Genomic DNA, 18,208 nt, shown 5'->3' with positions numbered 1-18,208 from the left:
CAGTTTCTTTTGATTCAGTGAGCAAGACATTGCATCAGCAGGGTAAATCCACTGAAATATGTGCTAACCAGTCTTCCGTGGTCAGGGGGTATATTTTTGTGTACCCCATGTTGTGAAAAGGGTATAGCTGCTTGAAGATGCAGAATACTTCTAATAAGTGACTCCATTTTGGAAACTACATAGGGCCTCATTACGAGTTTGGTGGAAATTTTGCAGTATGTCTGTGGAATTACTGCAAAATGAATGTAATCTTCCCTCCAGTCAGTCCTGTAGAGTCACCATCGGATTTCAAGTGGTGGTCAAATGGTATTAACCCCCATTTCGAAGTCCATAGTATTCCATGGGGAAGTTTTCAGATCTACTCTGAGCAGTAATTCTGCTGCAGTACGTCTGCTGATTTTTGTACTTGAAGTTGAGGATTTACCTCCAGCATCTTGCTAGTAGTAAATTATCCACTTCAACGCCAAAACCATAATATGGCAGTGCAGTAAATACAGCAGTAATTCCATTACCACAAAAAATGACAGTAACAGAATGTCACTTTTTGAATGCACTGCTGTTATTGTAAGAAGTCCCATATGTTTATTTATTATTATTTATCTGCTCTCCTCTGCGCCGCACTTTCCACTCTCCCCCTTCCTTGCACTTACCCCTCTCCCTCTCCCATACTCTCGCGCGTTCTCACTGTCACTGGGCCTAGTAAGATTGTTGTTGTTGTTGTGTTGTGTTCTCCCCTGTTCCCGTCCTTTGCCCAGTCGCGCTCTGAAACACTTGTGTACGAGCGCGATACAAATAAAATATCATAACATATCATAGGCATTTTCTCAAAAGATGAAGCTGCAATGACAGCTTTTACCACTGGAGATTAATATTTAAGATCTATATTTAAGGAGAAATGTAGAGGTGTTTTCCATTTCAGCGTGGAGATTTGAGTTTATTTCATATCCAGCTTCTGCCTCGTCAGACCTTTTATGATTTACAAAGAACAATAAAGATATGTTTAATAGTTAAGAGAAATTCAGCAGGAAACAAATGATACATTAAAATGGCAGCAGCAATTAGGCCAGTAAGAGAATTCAACATTAGAAAGGCCAGAAATGCTAAGACATCAATTGGGGGAAAAGACATTTAGAAAGATATAAAAAGTTTGAAAGGATGACAAGCAAGCAGTCCAAACAGGTGACACAACATTGACAATATCAGCAGTGTAGTAGTGGCTGTTTGGCTGCGAAGTTTCTGGAAGTGTGAAGGTGAACAGTTAGCTATGGAGCACCTGAGGAAGGTTGCTGATAGCTACTGCAAGTGAGTCAATGCAGGCAGCGGTCCAGCAGTGACTGGGAGTCTGGGACGCAGGAGTGGTGGGTAGAAAGTTGAGAAAGTTGAGTGGAGAACAGAGAGCAATAACCTGGGGGCATCCAGGCGCTCGGGTCGCTCCTTCCTCTTAACATGTTTAAGTTCGAAGCTGAGGCGAGTGGAAACGAATTTGTTTTCTCTGAAATTGTACGTCCTTCACTCACCAATTCCCACTCTAACAACATCAAAAATAAACATGCAACTCCGTCTCACACACCAACACCATCCTCGAACGACCACCAAAATGCCTGGATGGCAGCTGGACAAATCAACACTATCCTCTGCCATCCTTCTGTGAACCAAGAGGAAGGAGAGATGGCCCACTGTGACAATGAGAAGACCCTACATAACCCTCACTCAACCAGACCATCACTCTAACGTTTGCTATCAGGTACACATTCTAAGACAGCAAACCTTTAGCTGGACATAGTGCAAAGAGTAAACATAAACCGATGGCCAACCACCAACAACAGCACGGTGTCCAACACCCCAGAAATTTGTGCCGGCTGAGAATCAACCCCTGTGATGTCCCGTGTGTCCAACTCCAACAATGGCACGGGTGTTCGATACCCCAAAATTTGTGCCAGGTGTGCAGCATTCCTAATGATGTGCCGCGTGTCTAACACCACTATGACTCCATAAACGCTGGGGTGTCAAACACCTCTACACTTCATAAACTGTAGGGTGTTCAACACCTCTAAAACTTTAAAACCTCTGGGGTATCCAACACCTCTACACTTCATAAACTGTAGGATGTTCAACACCTCTAAAACTTTAAAACCTCTGGGGTATCCAACACCTCTACACTTCATAAACTGTAGGGTGTTCAACACCTCTAAAACTTTAAAACCTCTGGGGTATCCAACACCTCTACACTTCATAAACTGTAGGGTGTTCAACACCTCTAAAACTTTAAAACATCTGGGGTATCCAACACCTCTACACTTCTTAACGACTAGGGTGTCCAACACCTCTACAACTATAAACAACACTTGGGTGTCCACACCCGGAGACAGCCCGTAGGCAGGGCATATCCACATTCAAGCGCACACCTACAAAACACAACCACTGCTGTGCCCCACCACCTGGGGCTGTGGGTTGCTAATCCACAACCCCAGTACACAACCCATGACATTTAACACACACCAACACACGTTATAACCATAATGTTCTCCTACATACATGACATATAACTACACTAGTTAGGTAATCAAAAACCTGGTAAATAAAGGCATTGTAGCTCTTGATAAGTCCAAGTCCTGAATCTACCATTGGTGTCAGTCCCTTGTTCCTGTGGAGAAAACTTTGTTAAGCAACACCAATCAAATAATACACAGTGTCAACACACTTTACCATTGCCTAACATACTGTAACAGAGGCAACAGTATGCATCTGATACAAGAAGACCATACCACAAGCTTCCAGCACAATTCACCTCCCTCCTTTTTTTTCATGTGCCACATTGCATCCAATTTGCTTAAACAGGCCTCACATCACAACTATTATGCCCCAAACTCAAGCAAGCTTCAAAATCTGCGGCCAAATTCCTCAAATCCATCGTGCCACCATATACTATGAGACGTCTCGTCCAATACAGCAAGCCATAGGCACAGTCTCAAAGGACGAGGTCCCAAAAGAGCAGGGCATGCCTATGGAGCATCATACAAGGTTCTTCTAAACTCTGTTACATCGCCCACAACTCCGTGGCCACAGCGGGCCTCACCAGCACCGAAAGTGTCTCCATTCGCTGGGAGAACTGGTAGACAGTAGCTTTTGATGTGCAGACCAATAAACGCCAACAGCGTTGATCAGCCACTTCAATCCGCATGAACTTCCATTGCGTGAAATGTCTGCTCTGTGTCCGCCGAATGGACGCAACCGACTGTACTCCCTGTTCTTCTCCAGTGCGCCAGCACTTCCTACGAAAACAGGACTATGGAACGTGAGCAGCCCACAGCCACAATTTGCTCATTGATCACAAGTGTTCCAGTCTCTGACATTTGCATACATCATCAGGGTCCTCTGGACATCGAGCAGACAGGAGCTCCCAACGCTGCAACCTGGAGCTGTGCTGCCCTTGGTACGGAGCTGCTCCTGCTGGCTCCCATATCACTGAAAGCTCATCTGCTGCAGCCAGAGCAGCTCTGACAATGACTCGGCCACTGCGCACCTCTTCCTCACTCACGGAGCACCTCTCATCAAAAGGTTGTGTACTTTGGTACGCCGGAGGCACCCAGGAGACAGGTAATTTCCCAACGGATGCTTGTTGCCTCCTTGATTGTACTCATGTACATTTCTGGTGGCCTACACTCTTAAAGAAGGCCACTAAAAATCTCATGAAGATATCTTCCTGCCAGCAGGTATAACCCTCAGGCGGTCCGGCAAGAGAGGGGCTCTTCTTTTCAACTTGACTGCCCCTCACGGCAAAGACAGTATCTCATTGGCCTGACTGCTCCTAGCAGCCCTGACTAACCTTACTTGGTCTGACAGCCCTTGCAGGCATGAAAACTACTTGGAATCTGGCACGCCTTACTGCTTGTGGGAGTGCCTTCTTCAGGGTTTGTGGGGGCGGTGGATGCGTCTGTGCTTTCCTTAAGGCTGTCCCCCAGTACAGCACGTCTCCCAAATCGCATAGATCCTTTCAACTCGTCACCAATGATAAGATGTGTCTTCTTGGTATGAATAAATCGGCAGCCTCAGGTTACAAAAGGAATACTTGGTTACTTAGTTACAGGTTATAGATTTCAGTCCCAGGACAGGTACATATGGGAAGAACACATCCACCGGCCACCCTCTCTCCAAGCCAGCCTCTCACCAACTGACAAACTAAGAACAGTCAGCAGGGAACATTCACACAGCAGCATTCTACCTTCAGGCACTCGTGACCTCACCCACATCCAGAACAGAGTAGATTAGGAAAGGTAAATCACAACAGGCACCTGTAGGCTCACCACCACATTGATCAGGTGGACCCTTCTTCTGCCCTCTTCCCCGTCCTCATCCTCTCCGTGGAACCCTCAAACTCATGGTGCAAGCAGGGTTCGCGGCAAGGTGCCAACACACCTCGGCACAAATTTTGTGTTTGGCCACCTAAATATCAAGGCCTCTGCGCATGCGAGGAAATGCGCATTGCACCCCCTAAGGCATGGGTGCACAACATACGGCCCGCGGGCCAGTTGCGGCCCACCATGCTCTTTTGTCCGGCCCGCGAGGCACAAAGACTTTCCTAATGGAGGGCGGCCCTCCATTAGGAAAGTCTTTGTTGTCTTCCGGGCCGGACAAAACACTGGCCCTCATTGGCTCAGCACACACACGCACCACGTCGCTACTACGAGCCACGTAATGCGTGTGTGCTGCACCAATGGAGGGCCAGCACTACGGCTGGCGTGGTCCATAAGGCTTGATGCCGGAAGGCATTTCAGCCTTGGACCACGCCAGCCGTAGTACGATTCCAGCGTTCCAGCTTACCTGCCGCTTACCTGCCTGCCTTCCAGCACGTCTCCGGTAAGTGGTCTGTTTGTGTTTGTGTGTCAGGTCTGTTTTGCTTTGTTTGTGTGTGTATGTTGCGAGGGGGGGTCGGATGTGTGTCGGATGTGTGTCGGATGTTTGGATTTTAATGTTTTTTGTGTGTATGTTGAGATGCAGGGGTGGGGGGTGTCGGATGTGTGTCGGATGTGTGTCGGGTGTTTGGATTTGAATGTATTTTGTGTGTATGTTGAGATACGGGGGTGGGGGGTGTTGGATGTGTGTCGGATGTTTGGATTTTAATGTTTTTTGTGTGTATGTTGAGATGCGGGGGTGGGGGGTGTCGGATGTGTGTCGGATGTTTGGATTTTAATGTTTTTTGTGTGTATGTTGAGATGCGGGGGTGGGGGTGTTGGATGTGTGTCGGATGTTTGGATTTGAATGTATTTTGTGTGTATGTTGAGATGCGGGGGTGGGGGGGTGTCGGATGTGTATGAATGTTTGGATTGTAATATTTTTTGTGTGTATGTTGAGATGCGGGGGTGGGGGGGTGTCAGATGTGTATGAATGTTTGGATTTGAATGTTTTTTGGGTGTATGTTGAGATGCGGGGGTGGGGGAATTGTCGGATGTGTATGAATGTTTTGATTTGAATGTTTTTTGTGTGCTGAGTTGGGGGTGGGGGTGTTTGGGTCTGTATGGGTGCATGTTTGTGTGTGTGCTGAGTTGGGGGTGGGGGGTTCGGGTCTGTGTGTGTGCTGATTTGAGTTGAGGGGTCGGGTCTGTATGGGTGCATGTTTGTGTGTGTGCTGAGTTGGGGGGTGGGGGTTTGGGTCTGTATGTTTGCATGTTTGAGAGTGTGCTGAGTTGGGGGGTGGGGGTTCGGGTCTGGTTGGGTGCTTGTGTGTGTGTGTGCTGATTTGGGGGGTGGGGGGTTCGGGTCTGTATGGGTGCATGTTTGTGTGTGTGCTGATTTGGGGGGTGGGGGGTTCGGGTCTGGTTGGGTGCTTGTGTGTGTGTGTGCTGATTTGGGGGGTGGGGGTTCGGGTCTGTATGGGTGCATGTTTGTGTGTGTGCTGATTTGGGGGTGGGGGGTTCGGGTCAGTATGGGTGCATGTTTGTGTGCTGGGTTGGGGGTGGCGGTTCGGGTCTGGTTGGGTGCATGTTTGCGTGTGTGCTGATTTGGGGGGTGGGGGGTTCAGGTATGTATGGGTGCATGTTTGTGTGTGTGCTGAGTTGGGGGGTGGGGGTTCGGGTCTGGTTGGGTGCATGTTTGCGTGTGTGCTGATTTGGGGGGTGGGGGTTTGGAGTTGGGGGGTGGGGGTTCGGGTCTGTATGGGTGCATGTTTGTGTGTGTGCTGAGTTGGGGGTGGGGGTTCGGGTCTGTATGGGTGCATGCTTGAGAGTGTGTGTGCTGAGTTGGGGGGTGGGGGTTTGGGTCTGTATGTTTGCATGTTTGAGAGTGTGCTGAGTTGGGGGGGTGGGGGTTCGGGTCTGGTTGGGTGCTTGTGTGTGTGTGCTGATTTGGGGGTGAGGGTTTGGAGTTGGGGGGGTGGGGGGTTTGGGTATGTATGGGTGCATGTTTGTGTGTGTGCTGTGTTGGGGGGTGGGGGTTCGGGTCTGTATGGGTGCTGGTTTGTGTGTGTGCTGATTTGGGGGGTGGAGGGTTTGGAGTTGGGGAGGTGGGGGGTTCGGGTCTGTATGGGTGCTTGTTTGAGAGTGTGCTGATTTGGGGGGGAGGGGGTTCGGGTCTGTATGGGTGCATGTTTGTGTGTGTGTGTGCTGAGTCGGGGGGCTGGGGGGTTCGGGTCTGTATGGGTGCTTGTTTGAGAGTGTGCTGTTTTGGGGGGAGGGGGGTTCGGGTCTGTATGGGTGCATGTTTGTGTGTGTGTGTGCTGAGTCAGGGGGCTGGGGGGTTCGGGTCTGTATGGGTGCATGCTTGAGTGTGTGTGCTGAGTTGGGGGGTGGGGGGCTTGGAGTTCGGGGGTGGTGGGGTGTTCGGGTCTGTATGGGTGCTTGTTTGAGAGTGTGCTGATTTGGGGGGTGGGGGTTCGGGTCTGTATGGGTGCTGGTTTGTGTGTGTGCTGATTTGGGGGGTGGGGGTTTGGAGTTGGGGAGGTGGGGGGTTCGGGTCTGTATGGGTGCTTGTTTGAGAGTGTGCTGATTTGGGGGGTTGGGGGGTTCGGGTCTGTATGGGTGCATGTTTGTGTGTGTGCTGAGTCAGGGGTTGGGGGGTTCGGGTCTGTATGGGTGCATGTTTGTGTGTGTGCTGAGTTGGGGGGTGAGGTGGGCCAGGGTGAATAACATCAGAGACAACTGGCAGCCTTGCCTGGTGCCCTGTAGGATCACACAGGCAAGTGAAATGTGTTTGCCAGTGCGAACCCTGGCCACTGGCCTGATGTACAGCAACTGCACCCAGTGTGTAAATCCCGGGCCAAACCCAAATCGGCCTCACCATGTAGCTCTGTTCCCATTTAGTGATGCTCTTTGGCATTTGCTGCAGTCCCCTAAAGATCATACTCCTAGGTCCAGAATTGTCCCTGGACATGGTATGATAGTAACAAATGTTTGCCCCCCACCCCCAATTACTATCCCCTCTCCCTCTCCAGCACTATCTGAAATGTCGTCAGGCCTAGTACGATAAAAGCTTGTTTTGTTCCTCTCCCTCCTTTCTCCTCCCCTCTCCCTCACCTTGTGTAATTCTCCGGCTCTACCAGAAATAAACTATCATAGCTTATCATTAGAGATGTTGGGCCAGAGTGTCAAGGGTCAGCAGTGGGTGTGGTTATTTGTACATTCCTAAAGCTTTCAAAATCGGCTGCAGCCTTTTCTAGTATGGTCCTGGATCATGTCTGCTCCTGTAATTTTGCAACTAAACCTCGATCAAGCGTTTGAGACCCATTGAGTGTGGGTAATTGTTACCTTTCTACAACCCCATCAAGCATTGTTCAGGGGGATAGAAGCACAAGCAGAAACTATTTCTCTGGCGCAATATGGTGGAGCTCCTGCCAGTTTTGCCCTACCCAGGAAGAAACTGAGATCAGTTTCTTTGTATGTTCACTAAAGTAATTGGTCATCCTGTGATAATTTCTTTCAAAAGCTCATAATTTGGCAACAGCTTGTGCTTTGAAATGTTTTTTTTTTAAAAGTATGTCCTCAATTTCCACCTTAATCTCAAACATAGCAGGTTGATATGCTATGCAGCCCGCTATTCCTCAAAGTATCAATCAGTAAGTGCATGAAAAGGTATGCTGGCAAGGCTATGTTCTTTATCTGATCTTGTCCTTTTGTCGCTTCTAGGATTCTCCAAAAAGTATATAATTTGTATATACTCTAGACTTGGACCGTCGTAGTGGGAGCATAACAATGGATTTCGTATCTTTATCCAAAGATGTCCCTGCCAATGTTTAGTGCAGTAAAAAAAAGAAAGATTGACCAGGAGCACCGTCAATTTAAGGATGAGTGGACTGAGAAGTTTTTTTTCATCGAGTCCAAACCTGATGTGTACTTGTGTCTCATTTGTCTCGAACGCATAGCAGTCCCCAAGAATATAATATCCGCCGCCATTGTGAATCAAAACATTCACAATATAAGGATTTGCAAGGGGAAGCGAGAATTAAGAAAGCTGGGGAGCTAAAAACACAGCTGGCTAAGCAACAGGGTGTTTTTGCCCAGAAAAGAAAAAAGAATCTGAATGTGCCACCTTTGCGAGTTATAAGGTTGCAAGGTTGCACAGCTTATTGCAAGGTCAGCACGTCCTTTCACAGATGGGGATTTCGTTAAAGACTGCCTGATGGAGATTTGCGAGGCAGTGTGCAAAGAAAAAAAAGATGCTTTTACAAATGTTCCCCTTTCACGTATGAGTATCCAGCGGCGTATTGTAGATATGGCTGACAATTGTTACAGCCAACTGAAAATGCAGTGTAAGGATGTCAAGTTCTTTTCAGCTGCCCTTGATGAGAGCACAGATGCAAGTGACACAGCCCAACTCTTAATTTTCATTCGGGGGGTCGATAATCAATGCAAAGTATTTCAGGAACTGGCTTCCCTGGTATCTTTGCATGGCAGGACTACTGGTGCTGACATTTTTAAATTTTCCATGGGATACATTGGTAGGCGTGACGACTGATGGGGCGCCAGCCATGGTTGGGGAGCAAAATGGGATTATTGGCTGCTTGAAAAGGCACTTAGGCGAGAAGGCTGTCCATTTAAAAAATGATCGCTGCATAATCCACCAGGAGGCATTATGTGCAAAACATTTGAAATTCACTCAAGTGATGGACCTTGTTGTGAAAACGGTCAATTTTGTCCGTGCACGCTCTTTAAATCACTGATTGTTTCAGGCGTTTCTAGAAGAGGTAAAGGCGGATTATGGTGATGTCCTATATCACACCGATGTTCGATGGCTTAGTCGTGGCAATGTGCTGAAGTGATTCTTTGCTTTATGGCACGAAATAAAAGCATTCCTTGATGAAAAGGGAATGGACACTTCTGTCATGCTAGATATTGACTGGGTAGCCGACTTTGCTTTTCTCACTGACCTGACAGGCCATTTCAATGATTTAAATTTACAGTTGCAAGGAAGCCAAAATCTCATATCGGATCTGTTTGAGGCAGTTTGTGCCTTTGAAATAAAGTTAAGGCTTCTGACAGCCCAACTGGAGAAAGGGATGCTGGCACACTACCCCGCATGTGCAGAGGTTTTCCCCCATGACAAGTATGGAGGGTGGTATCGGCATGTGAAGGTCCTGAAGGAACTGCAAAATGTTTTTGAGAATCGTTTCTCACAATTCAAATCCCAGCGAGCCTCTTTTAAACTTTTTGCAGACCCTTTCTCAGCTGATCTTGACAGTGTGCAACCTGAACTGCAACTGGAACTGATTGAACTTCAGTGCTGTAGTGCCCTCAAAAATAAGCAAAGAGAGATGCCTTTATTAGTCTTCTATCAGTCTCTGGACACTGCGCAATTCCCCAATCTGTCACGGGAAGCATTAAAGATGGTTTCTATGTTTGGCAGTACTTACATTTGTGAGCAAGTTTTTTCACAAATGAAACTACATGAATCCAGCCTAAGGACAAGACTAACTGACCAACATCTCCATGCTATCCTGAGAGTAGGAACAACCTCACTGGAGCCCGAGATCCAGAAACTGACAGCTGAGAAACGCTGCAATGTTTCTCACTGATCAACTATGTCTGGTTCACTGTTTCATCCTGTTTGATTTGGGGAAATGTATAGTACAACAGTTTTAAATACAAATAAAACGGTACACCTCCAAAAAGATGTTTTTCCAAATGCCATAGTGTTTGGTTGGGGGTAAGGGGGCCCTGGGGCATAGTGTTTGCTTGGGGGTGAGGGGGCCATGGGGCATAGTGTTTGCTTGGGTGTGAGGGGGCCATGGGGCATAGTGTTTGGTTGGGGGTAAGGGGGCCCTGGGGCATAGTGTTTGGTTGGGGATGAGGGACATGGGGCATAGTGTTTGGTTGGGGGTGAGGGACATGGGGCATAGTGTTTGCTTGGGGGTGAGGGGGCCATGGGGCATAGTGTTTGCTTGGGTGTGAGGGGGCCAGGGGGCATAGTGTTTGGTTGGGGGTGAGGGGGCCATGAGGCATAGTGTTTGGTTGGGGGTAGGGGAGCCCTGGGGCATAGTGTTTGCTTGGGGGTGAGGGGGCCATGGGGCATAGTGTTTGCTTGGGTGTGAGGGGGCCATGGGGCATAGTGTTTGGTTGGGGGTGAGGGGGCCATGAGGCATAGTGTTTGGTTGGGGGTAAGGGGGCCCTGGGGCACAGTGTTTGGTTGGGGGTGAGGGACATGGGGCATAGTGTTTGGTTGGGGGTGAGGGACATGGGGCATAGTGTTTGGTTGGGGGTGAGGGGGCCATGGGGCATAATGTTTGGTTGGATGTGAGGGGGCCATGGGGCATAATGTTTGGTTGGATGTGAGGGGGCCATGGGGCATAGTGTTTGGTTGAGGGTGAGGGACATGGGGCATAGTGTTTGGTTGGGGGTGAGGGACATGGGGCATAATGTTTGGTTGGGGGTGAGGGGGCTATGGGGCAAAATGTTTGGTTGGGGGTTAGGGGGGCAAGGGGCATAGTGTTTGGTTGGGGGTGAGGGGGCCATGGGGCATAGTGTTTGGTTGGGGGTGAGGGACATGGGGCATAATGTTTGGTTGGGGGTGAGGGAGCCATGGGGCATAATGTTTGGTTGGGGGTGAGGGGGCCATGGGGCATAATGTTTGGTTGGGGGTGAGGGGGCCAAGGGACATAGTATTTGGTTGGGGGTGAAGGGACCAAGGGGCATAGTGTTTGGTTGGGGGTGAGGGACATGGGGCATAGTGTTTGGTTGGGTGTGAGGGGGCCATGGGGCATAGTGTTTGGTTGGGGGTAAGGGGGCCCTGGGGCATAGTGTTTGGTTGGGGATGAGGGACATGGGGCATAGTGTTTGGTTGGGGGTGAGGGACATGGGGCATAGTGTTTGCTTGGGGGTGAGGGGGCCATGGGGCATAGTGTTTGCTTGGGTTTGAGGGGGCCATGGGGCATAGTGTTTGGTTGGGGGTGAGGGGGCCATGAGGCATAGTGTTTGGTTGGGGGTAGGGGAGCCCTGGGGCATAGTGTTTGCTTGGGGGAGAGGGGGCCATGGGGCATAGTGTTTGCTTGGGTGTGAGGGGGCCATTGGGCATAGTGTTTGGTTGGGGGTGAGGGGGCCATGAGGCATAGTGTTTGGTTGGGGGTAAGGGGGCCCTGGGGCATAGTGTTTGGTTGGGGGTGAGGGACATGGGGCATAGTGTTTGGTTGGGGGTGAGGGACATGGGGCATAGTGTTTGGTTGGGGGTGAGGGGGCCATGGGGCATAATGGTTGGTTGGATGTGAGGGGGCCATGGGGCATAATGTTTGGTTGGATGTGAGGGGGCCATGGGGCATAGTGTTTGGTTGAGGGTGAGGGACATGGGGCATAGTGTTTGGTTGGGGGTGAGGGACATGGGGCATAATGTTTGGTTGGGGGTGAGGGGGCCATTGGGCAAAATGTTTGGTTGGGGGTTAGGGGGGCAAGGGGCATAGTGTTTGGTTGGGGGTGAGGGGGCCATGGGGCATAGTGTTTGGTTGGGGGTGAGGGACATGGGGCATAATGTTTGGTTGGGGGTGAGGGAGCCATGGGGCATAATGTTTGGTTGGGGGTGAGGGGGCCATGGGGCATAATGTTTGGTTGGGGGTGAGGGGGCCAAGGGGCATAGTATTTGGTTGGGGGTGAGGGGACCAAGGGGCATAGTGTTTGGTTGGGGGTGAGGGACATGGGGCATAGTGTTTGGTTGGGGGTGAGGGTGCCATGGGGCATAATGTTTGGTTGGATGTGAGGGGGCCATGGGGCATAATGTTTGGTTGGATGTGAGGGGGCCATGGGGCATAGTGTTTGGTTGGGGGTGAGGGACATGGGGCATAATGTTTGGTTGGGGGTGAGGGTGCCATGGGGCATAATGTTTGGTTGAGGGGTGAGGGGGCCAAGGGGCATAGTGTTTGGTTGGGGGTAAGGGGGCCATGGGGCATAGTGTTTGGTTGGGGGTGAGGGACATGGGGCATAGTGTTTGGTTGGGGGTGAGGGTGCCATGGGGCATAATGTTTGGTTGGGGGTGAGGGGGCCATGGGGCATAATGTTTGGTTGGGGGTGAGGGGGCCAAGGGGCATGGTGTTTGGTTGGGGGTGAGGGGCCATGGGGCATAGTGTTTGGTTGGGGGTGAGGGTCATGGGGCATAGTGTTTGGTTGGGGGTGAGGGTGCCATGGGGCATATTGTTTGGTTGGATGTGAGGGGGCCATGGGGCATAATGTTTGGTTGGATGTGAGGGGGCCATGGGGAATAGTGTTTGGTTGGGGGTGAGGGACATGGGGCATAGTGTTGCACTCCAAGAGTGAACCCAATAATAAAGCTAAAACAGGCACAGTTGGGAGATGTTCATCTTTGGCTTTTTGAGGAAACCTGACTCAATGAAGGCCATACTCCTCTTGGGCAACCCAAATAGCAAACTGTAGCAGTCCAAAATAATGGCATGTCCAATCTAGGGTCAATAAAATATATATAAGTTAACTAAACATGCGAGATACAATAACTAAATAGAAATAAATTATAACAATGGAAAATGTGTAGTACAAAATGTAAGTTTGAAATGCAAATAAAAATCGTTACCCCTCAAAAACATTCTTTTTCCATGTGTTTAGTACAAATTGGGGGTTTAAAAAGCCTCCTGCCACGCCCCACCTACCGCCCCGCCCACATTTACTTTTCGGCCCACTATAGCCCTCATGTCAAAATCAGTTGTGCACCCCTGCCCTAAGGTAACCCTTCTAATGAACATAAATAACATTATCGCGGCGATATAATGAAATGTGAAGCCGGGGCGCCAAACGTAGAACTCAACACAACAATCCACGCATCTGAAAGAAACGTTAAACATGAAACAGCTGCATCGAATTCAAAGTGAGCTGAATAAATCAAACGAGTGCACTTAAACTAGACGCCAGTTTAGTAAGAGAGCTATAAAACAAAACGTTGAAATAAGCTATTATGCGCTGCTCTAAACACAAGTGTCAAAAGCCACTCCAGCTGAGTGGTGAACGCTATGCAATAGCATACAATGCATTGAAACAAAGCTGTAAGTGCCCTTTATGCTAGAAACTCACACGCCACAAAAATGGATTATGACACTTAAACAGTATTGGCGCGTGGAAGCCTCTGACATAATAGGAGAACTGTGCATGACTGGAATCGCCCAGTACTTCATTGTAACAATACATTCAACCCAAAGCGGACCTGTACATGAAGCTCAACGAAGAAATATACCACCTAGATGCGTGCTGTCAGAGTAGCCTTCTCTTCCATAGTTCGAGTGGGTGTAGCAGCGCACCAGGGCCACTTTGAAGTAAAGGACGTCTATTAGCGATGTAGCTCCTTCCCTTGAAAACAGTGAAAAGCAAGATGGTGGTGAACAGCAATGGCGACAGCTGGAATGCTTGGAAAATGACTAGGCCCAATCGCCTGTTATAATAATTACTGAGGCTTAATAAGTGATCATTTAAGTGATTTATTTAAAGGAAGTCCCCCAGCAGGCGACTTTCAACTTCCAGGCATCTTCTTGTATGGTTCTGAAAATAGGTTCCAGAACCATACAAGAAGCATGCTCTGAAAAGGAACACACCATAGTAACATTCTACATTATAACATCTCCTCCCCCACAATGTTATGAAGGAAGACTTTTGCCGAAAATAATTTAACAACTATGTACACATGAACAAAGAAGATATAGTAATGAGACCATAAAACGTTCACTTTTAAAAGTTCTTAACAAAGGATACACAGATGTGCCAACTCCATCAAAAGTTCCAATATGGCACATCCACACAGAATGTCTTGACAGATAATTTTGATTTCAGTAATAAATAAAATCTTTCTTGAATTTGTGCACAATCCTCCTAGATCTTGAGGACACTTTAGACCTATTGTCGATCTCAGACAAATCTCCAGGTGACTTTCGATTGTTAGATTCCCCCACTGTGCCACCATCGCTTGTCAGGGTAAAGTGCTCCTTAGCATTTCCTGTCTGACTATGATTATCTATCGATGTTCCTGCTGTGTGGCTCTGAGTGGCATGCTCTTTCCAACAGTCTTTTTTCCTTGACAATATAATATTACCGTCTTCTAAAATCACGGATTTCTTTCAGCACTCAACCACTCCCCTTTCATGACTCTCTTGGGTTCTTTTACTCTAACCCAATCTCCACTCTCAATATTACTCTCCCTTACATGTCTTTGTCATCATAATATTTTTTGTATTCATCTTGTCTCCTCTTTACTTTGTTCACAATTTCTTCGACATCAATATTTTTAGTTTTTCTCAAAGTCATCCAAGCAGGACTGAGCCTGTTGGTGGCAACTCTTCCTCTCATCAAGGTGAACGGTTCTTCTTCCGTCACAGAATGTGGAGTTACTTTATACGTACTGAGTGCCTCCTTGAGTGTCTCTTTCCACGGCAGATTATTAGCAATGGCTAATTGAATGACTCCTTTATAAAGCGATTCATCCTCTCCGCTGTCATGATTCCTGTCCCTTATGTCCCCAGCCCTCCAAGATGTCAGGCTGGAGCCAGGCCACGATCACCTACATGGCCCTCAAAGGCCTCTCCATCCCTCCAAAGAACCACTTGGAGTCAGACTTGGCGCTTGTGGCACCAGACTCACTCACTCCCATAGGATAACATTGGGGATTGGACTTGCAGTGCATTGATGGGGACAAGACGGATGCCCCCACATATTTCGGTTCCCAGAACTGCATGTGCTGTCTAGTCTTTTGGGTGCGGTTCAGCCCAGAGACACCTGGGATACCCAGAGACTCTTTAAGCCACACCCAGGCTGAGAAACATTCTTTGCGTTTTCTGCACCTGCAGCGTGACACTCACCGTGTTCGGATCGGCCTCCAGTAGGCCTGCATCTTTCTTCTGCGCTCAGCTCCTGCAAGAACAAGAACAAGAACACCGTTAGGAACAGCCTTACCTTGCGGCGCTTCTGCCCATCATTCATCGCTCCTTCTGTTCTGCAGGCATCTTCGGCGGTGTCATTCACATCCCGGCACGGCGCTTCCTAAGGAAAAGGGAAAAGAACAAAAAAAAGGCATTAGTAAGCATTCTGCAAATCTTCGCTTATTTTTAAATACTGTAAGAGCTTCAAAGACTTACCTGAATCCCAGCTGTTCTGGGGGAACTCTGTCTCCGGAACTTCTCATCCATCTGCAAGAGGGAAAAGGCACTCCAGGTTAGCGTGGAAACATCTAGAAGCGCCGCATACTGCGCTTACCCACCGCATTTGTTCTTCATAACCGGCATCCACGCTGAAAACGTCGTGGCACCTAAAAGACACAGAAAAAGAACTCAGTTCAATGGAAATACGAAAGGGGTGCATCGCGCATCGCGCTCTCACTCACCTTCAGCCCTACTCATCTCAGCAGCATGCCACCATCCCCGGACGCCGGCCATCATCTAAGGAAGGAAAGGAAAGAAGTTAGAGAACTGTTCAAAAGACTCATTATACTTACCTGTCTGTTGTGCTGTGTTTAATGGCCCGTTCTTTCAAAAAACATTGTACCTCTTGTGACAAGAATTGGGCTCTGGTGTCAGAAATCAATTCTTGCGGTTCACCCTCTCTACTTAATATTTCCTCCAAGAAGTTCGTGAATTTCAAAGCAGATACAGATTCTTCAACTATACCACACTCCACCCATTTGGATGTGTAATCGACCAACACAATAAAGTATATTTTTTGTGGTTCCAATACCTCATATGGCCCAGCTATATCAATGGCTAACTTTGTCCATACTGATTTGGGTACCTCAACGGGCTGCAATGGGGTCGTTCTGGTCAATTTTCCTTTATCAGCTACCGCGCATGCTGAACATTCTTTGACTAGTGCTTCCAATCCACTCCACATGTTGGGCCACCAATAAGCTTCTCTCACCCTTCTCTTCGTTAAACTTCTGCCTACATGACCTTCATGGGCAATTTCCATGATTCTCTCTCTCAAAGACACTCTTTATTTTCTCCCAAGATTTGACATCTCCATCGACATCTTTCCACCCACTTTCAACTGCTCTCCTCAAAAGTTCTTGTTCTAAATCGCGATGCATGGCCTCAATCCATTCTTCCTTCCGAAAACTGGAATGCACCTGTGCAATGATACAATCCGTAGTCTGTTCTCCTATTGTCTCACCCTTATCATCATCGTCTGAACCTCCATCATCACACGGAAGGCGAGAGAAGCAATCCGCCACTACATTAGTTCTTCCTGGAGTATATTTTATAGTTACATTGTACTGCATAATGATTAAGATCCACCTCCTTATGCGTGGGGACATCAAATGAGGGTTCTTTGAATTTAAGACATGCATGAGAGGCTTGTGATCTGTTTTGAGTTCAACAGGAATTCCCCAAATGAGTCCTTTGAAATGCTCTAGAATCCATTTGACACCAAGAGCCTCCTTCTCAATGGTTGAATAATTCTGTTCTGCTCCTTTCAAAGTCCTAGAAGTGAAAGCAATTGGGACCACACAACCATCTTGTACTTGTTCCAACACACCTCCCAGACCTATGTTACTTGTATCCACTGATAGCATCGTCCTAGCACTGCAATCAAACATTTTCAGAGCAGGTGCTTTGTTAATTAGTTTTTTGATTGTGTCAAATTCACTCTTACATTCTTCAGAACAAACAAACTTTGTGCCTTTGATCATCAGATCTCTCATCCTATTTGTTCTGTCTGCATAATGATCCACACATTTGGAATAATATTCTGTGAGACCTAATAAACTCTGCAGCTGATCTTTGTTGACTGGATCGGGAATCTTGAGAATGGAATCTACTAGGGCTTCCTTTGGCTTTATTCCTTCACCTCTATTTTTTATTTTGCATTTTTCAATTTTTAGAGTAAGGCCTCTCTGTTGTATAACTTGCAGTACACCTAACAGCTTTGCATCATGTTCTTCCTCTGACATGGTGAACACCAATATGTCGTCCTGAAAATAATACACTCCTTGTAGTCCATTAAAAAGATGATGCATCAGTCTCTGAAAAACGGCGGCAGCTGACGGAAGACCAAACCGAATCCTATTATATCTATATGTTCCCAAGGGTGTTACAAAAGATGCAAGGTGTATAGATTCCTCTTCCAAAACAACCTGATGGTACACAGAGGATAAATCTAATGTAGTAAAAAATGTTGCTGGACTCATGGTGGTAAGCATTTCTCCAATGTTGGATAAAGGATGGCGGTCTACCCAAATGTTGTTGTTCAGACCTCTTAGGTCAACACACATCCTTATCGATCCTTCTGGCTTCCGTAATATAACAATTGGGGATAACCATTCAGAGCTTTCTATTGGCTCAATGATGTCCTGTGAACATAATTTCTCCAACTCCTTTTGTAGTGCTTCTCGGGTGCCAATCGGAATGTACCTCACTTTATGTACTACTGGTTTTGCACCTCTTTTAAGTATGATTCGATGTTTGAAACCTTTGAGAACTTCGATGCTATCATTGAAGACCTTGGGAAAACTCTTGGCCAAATTTTCAGAAGAATCACAACTATTGTCAGTTATGCTCAAAATAGGTATATTTTCACCAGGATGTATTCTGATTTTCAAAGATGCCTGTTCCCACCATCCAACTATTGAAAAACCATTCTCAGCAACATATAATTTACAATAGGTTTTTCTACCTTCGAAGTCCAAGTGTACCCAAGTATAACATATGATGTTGATTGGTGTCTTTCCATACCCTGTGGCCCTAACTTTAGTCATGTGTAAGTCTTCCATTCTTTTCTTTAGTACATTCAAGTATGTCTCTGTATCTACCATT

The sequence above is a fragment of the Ambystoma mexicanum genome, chromosome 5q (assembly GCF_040938575.1).
Source record: "Ambystoma mexicanum isolate Mex_15411 chromosome 5q, UKY_AmexF1_1, whole genome shotgun sequence".
Classification (NCBI taxonomy): Eukaryota; Metazoa; Chordata; class Amphibia; order Caudata; family Ambystomatidae; genus Ambystoma; species Ambystoma mexicanum.
Note: the sequence above shows the minus strand (reverse complement) of the source record.